This window comes from Lepisosteus platostomus, chromosome 8 (genome assembly GCF_059453375.1).
Source record: "Lepisosteus platostomus isolate fLepPlt1 chromosome 8, fLepPlt1.hap1, whole genome shotgun sequence".
NCBI classification, from domain to species: Eukaryota; Metazoa; Chordata; class Actinopteri; order Semionotiformes; family Lepisosteidae; genus Lepisosteus; species Lepisosteus platostomus.
The window spans coordinates 25,377,165-25,382,923 of record NC_142618.1 but is presented as its reverse complement, the minus strand read 5'-3'; positions in this window follow the sequence as shown (position 1 = coordinate 25,382,923).

Here is a 5,759-nt window from a genome sequence, read left to right as displayed (position 1 = left end):
GCATAAAATATTCCTGTATCAGGTTGTATGTGATGTTTTGATTCATGGTTTGATTGTGATTAACTAGAATTTAGGTTTAATATAGTTCTTAAATTTCTAAATTGAAATATTTCTGAACTATTTTTATAATATTTCATTTTACTATATTTCTGGACATCATAACCTTTGGGTAAAATGTAATCTATTAAATATTAATTACTGTAACTTTTGATTTACATTATGGATTATTAAAAAGTAACGGAATGCTCATTCATCTTTTACCACAGTCTTACAAATCACAGACATTAAACACAAATGGAAAACACTAAAAATACAAAGTGTGTCAAAGTAATTTACATAGTTTTCATTAGAAGGTACTGTAAGTACTGTATGGGTAGCTTGAACTTAACCAACATAATTTTTACTGTACATTACATTTCATACAGACTACAAAAAAACTCTCATGTAGCTGTTGAAATCATTCTTAAAAGGACAATATTCTGTTTAATAACATCACTACTAAAAACTGTATTTCCATCTGTTACAATATTGTCTTTTTTATATTTTGAAAAAAAGAAAATTAAAAATCACTGCTGCCAAGTGACATGCCTCTGTCAGAAAAAAATAGATTTTCATTTTGCCTAGGTTAAATAAAAAAAATATACCTATATTATGCAATCATAGTCTTTTGTGTAATCAATTTTAAAGCATTGAAGATATAAATTTGCTTTAGCACTACATTTTTCAGTTTCTATACTTTTCATGGATACTCAGTTTGAAATTAATGCTGTGTTTCTGGAAATACACAACACTAAGGAAATCTAAACTGCTGTAAATCTGTTAGGAAATTAACATACAGCTTAATTTACCAGTACAAAATTATATTTTTCATCTTGTGACTCCTTTTTCATTTAATTTTAGTGCACATTAATGTAAAATATTAAATGAATATCATTTTAACAGTAACAGATTAATTAATGTAGGATAGAAATAACCCAAATTATATTCTCACTAACCCAAGAAGTCATCAAACCACTTGTTGTCTGCTATTTTGTTGGCTGATGTTGCAGTGATATTTGAGTCTAAGCTGACTGGATCTAGAAAAATATCACTAGAAGCAGTAGCTGGTGGTTTAGGCACGAATGGCAGTAAAGACTCAAACCCAACTATGTCATCAGGAAAAATGTTTCCTTGAGTAGTTGGAACTGAACCACTGGAAACAGTTGTTTGCCCCAAACCAAATAAATCATCTAAATTGCCTGAATTTTGTTGAAGAGATGAAACTGTGGAGGAATCTACTGCAGCTGAAAAATCACCAGTCCCAAAGACATCTAGAAAGGTAGATGGAAGTGGGGCTGAAAAAGCATCTAATTTAGAAAAGTCATTATCAAACACATTGGTGGTCTGTGCTTGAGGAATGCTTTCAGTGTCAAGGTTATCTTCATTTATTTTTTCATTAACTATTACCTGAGATGACAGGTTCAAATCAAGTAGATCACTGATTTCATCTGATTGTTGTGTTTCCACACTGGAGACCATTACATTCACCATTTCACCTTCAGACAGCTGAAGAGGGTCTGGGCTAGAAATTGTAGGTTCACTGATCCCTAATATATCAAGTTGATCTTTGTCAGGGTTCATAGGATCATTCAGGTTCACTGAATCAAAGGGATTTTTTGAAGCTACAGTTTGATTGCAGGATGCAATGCAATTTTCAGAATCAAATAGTATATTCTCAGATTTATTAATAGCAATTTCTTCTTGTGGCTCAGGTGGACAAAATGGATTAATAATCTCTGTTGGAATGTCCTCTACCAGATTTGTGATTCTTTGTTGTGAGATTTGTATATGAAGGTCTATTTCTTGATTTGTTATCTTATTGGTAGAATCATTTACAGTATTCTTTTGTGTCAAACATGGTTCTGGTGAACTAAAAGGATTGATACTGTCTGTGGACAATTCTTGTGACATTTCATCTGTTTGCTTGAGATTGCTTTCACTAAAGGATGAAAGGGTAGATTCATTTTTGTCTGAGCATATTAATGTTCTCTCAGTGTCGTTCATAGTTATTGGGATTAGATATAATGAGTCTTGAGGTGATCCGTATGGATTTATAATTTCTGTGATATGTGGATCACCTTTGGGGGTTTCCATTAATTCTTTATTGGTGCTGTTAATCTTGTTTGTTTCATTCAGTTGTTTGGAATTAAGAATGTTTTCTTCATCACCCTCCTCTTTGCCACTGGTTGTCAGGACATTTTCATCCTTTTGTTCTTGAGGAATTTTGTCCCCGTCCTCTCCTGAGTCTTTTTCAAGAGTATCAGATTTACTTTCTTTTTCTTTCTTTAACTCTTTTCCCTTTTCTGATGTGGACTGCAAGAGTCTGCCTAGTATGGACCTAGGCTTTGCATCTGGTTTCTTGATCTCTTTCTTGTCTGTATTGTCTTTGCTACCTGAAGAGAAAAGCATGGACAGAGGACTTTTTCCCTGACCTGATACTTTGGACCATGAGTCTTTTCGAGTATGTGTCTTCCCATTCTGTTTATTCACATAGCCCTGGGAGTTTGGCTTTTCGGCTTTCTTTGGCTGATTTTCTGCAATCTCTACTTTTTTGTCTTGATTCAAACATTGATTTAATGTTTCATCCACTTTCTCCTCTGCATTTTTCACAATAACCTCTTTTATATTCAGCTTGGTATCCTCAGAGGATATTTTTGATTCTGAATCTAGTCTTTCTGTGTTACTTAGAGATGAGTATTTTTCTGTGGGCTCCTGGCTATTTGCTTTATTTTGTGTCTCAACGTTAACCAGACTATTTTCTTTGTATAAAGATTTTTCATTCACTTGAACACTGCAGGTTTCAAAGTCACCTTCATCAGTGTTGCTCAGTTTCTGGTTGGTTTGGTTTTCAATGGTACATTCTGCTCTAGTATTAGAAGTAAGGTCAGATTGTGAGTTTAGTTTAATAGCAGAAGAAATGTCATCCTTTGCATTTTTAGCTATATTTTCTTCTTGGGGTGTTTTATTAATATAATGTAATTCATTCTCATTTTTCAAAACACTTTCTGCCACTTCTGCTGACAATTCTTTCTTTGTGTCAGGAGAAGAAGCCCTGGGATGACTCCTGCTGTGTTCCTTTTTTATTCCAGGCTCAGAGAAGAGCTGAACTTCCCCCTTTGGCACAGATTCCAGCTCCTTACTGACATTTAGAGAAATTTGGCCAATAGCTAGGTTGTTTTTGCTGGCATTAGCTTTACTGTTATCATCTGCTAAATTACCCTCTGCATTATAAGTCATCTTTGTCACTTTACTAGGACTGTGTGTGAAATGATCATATTGATCTGTGTTTTCTGGAATTCTGGGTTGCTCATTAAAGACAGATTGATGTGAGCCTTTTGAGGCTGGTGTAAATGAATCCTGAAGCTCAGAAGATGGTTTTGTAATCAATGAGCTTTTTGGAGACACTTCTGTGACTTTATAAGCGGAAGAAAGATGCTTAACCTTTGCCTTTGTGTTCTCTTGGAACAAAGCGATTTTTGTGGACACTTTCCATGGATGTGATTCTTTAGACTGAGTTTTATCTGTTGTTTCTAGCGGTGCCTTTAGTTTACCATTAACAACATTGTTCTCTTTGTCTTGTTTCATGCACAAGGTGGAACTGGAACAAACACAACCCTTTTCCTTGTAGGTGTCTTTTTCAATGGAAGATTGGAAAACCCTACTGTTTACTTCGGGATTTCGGGATAATGGAATACATCTGTCTTTACCCTGTAAGCTATGTCTTACTACAGATTTACTTTGGTTTAACTCAGTTGTTGGTTTCTCAGTAATTGGCTCTTTGAATGTCATTTTCTCTATCTGTGCGAAATGTGTTGTTCCAAGGTTCTGTTTTGGAGGAGGCCAGCTAACTCTCAGCTTGTTTATGGGTTCTGAACTACTTTTGTTTTTTTCTTCCTGGTTATGGCTTGGTAATAATTGGTTTCTTGACCCAATAGTGAGTGGTTCTAAACTTCCATGGAATGTAAGTGACTCCTGTTTGGCCTTGTGAATCATTTTCTCATCATCTTTCTGATCTTTGGAACTCTTCTGAAGCCACTGATCTTTGTGCTGCCTCCGGCCAAACCCCTCATCATAGTTTCGCTTTTCTCTGAAAAGCTGTTGGTAGTGAAACATGCAGTAGAACTCGCCACAGAGAGCAGCATAATTCTGCAAGCTAGAGAAAAATAAAGAGAAATACATACTTTGGCTTAATTTGTATTTGAAATATAGTTATGAGATATCACAGTTGAATGGTTTGTTTTTCAGCTTATATAAATGAAAACCTATTTGTGTTTTTAATTAGAAGTTTTATCATTGCGATACCAGGCATTTCCCTTTATGTAAATCACTGAATACAAAGAATCTCTCAAAATAAATATAATATGTAATATTACCAGCAGATGGCACCAGAATGTAAACTACTTTCTGAGAGATTATTCTAAACATTCCATGTGCATTACCTGCTCAAAGCATTCACAGAGCAGCTGTTATGAATTGTTATGAATATGTGTTATAGTCTCTTGAAAAATGCTTAATAAGTCTCACCTCAGCTTCTTATGACAGTGTTTACAACAGAAGCAGTTGTTGTGAAGGACAGATTTTTCAGCAACCATTCTCTCCATTGGATACACTGGTTTCAGACAAGATGAGCACATTTCCTTGATGGGTGACTGAAACTATGACAACAATTTCATTGTTACTATAAGGACTATTATTCACAAATACAATGAGTATAAAAAAGAATTTTAGTTATAATCCTGAGACGCTTTACTTTTTATATCACAACCCATAAGGCATTAGGCTACAAAAGATGTGGTCTATTTGCTGTACATCAAAATTAGGTCATAGTCAGACATAATTTCATAATTTGTAAATAGAATTCTAACAATAAAGCTCAAAAGCAACTCACAAGTGTTCACAACTTGTATCAATAAAACATTTACATTGGATTAAGTTTACTGCTTGATTTTGAGAAAAGTAAAAACAAAACCCCAGTGGTACAAAATCAAAATGAAAAGTTTAACCATCTTTTGCACCTTAACCAAGAATCCTGAAAAAATGTGGCTATTAATTGTTTTAGTATGTTTTTTTTGGGTAAGTGTTTACTTAGTTCTGCCTAAAAGTTTAATGGATACGGTCAGTGTGTCTTAAATACTTAACTAGAGCTCACTATATGAATGAGAAGTCGATAAACTCTCAACTCCAGTAAAATTCTTACTGAGACACAGCAATATCAACCACTTAGTGAAAAAAAATAAACATTTTTTTACTTTTTTTATTTCCATATTTAAACTGTTCACAGTAAGACACTTGACACTGATACTGGGGCACATAACTGTATATACCCACTACATACAGTACAAGTATGTCTATAGATATCGTATATCCACAATGTACTGTACGCTTTCTTTAGGATAGATTGATATGTATATATGCTTACTAATTATATATATATATATGCTCTGCACAATGTTTCATGTTTTGACTCAGAATATTTATTTTATTTTATTTTTATTATGTATGTTTCAGAAAATTAGTCAAGATAAATAACAAATGATCTTTTTTGCCACTGCTATAGTATAAAACAATCCAAGCAATGAATACTGGAAAAAAAAAACAAAGCAGGACAGTATACAATTTTATATAAATAAAATAGTAGTAAAGATTGGTATAATAAAAAAAATAATTAAGAAGGAAAAATGACAGAAAACTCAAACATTTACAAAACATGAATAACTAAA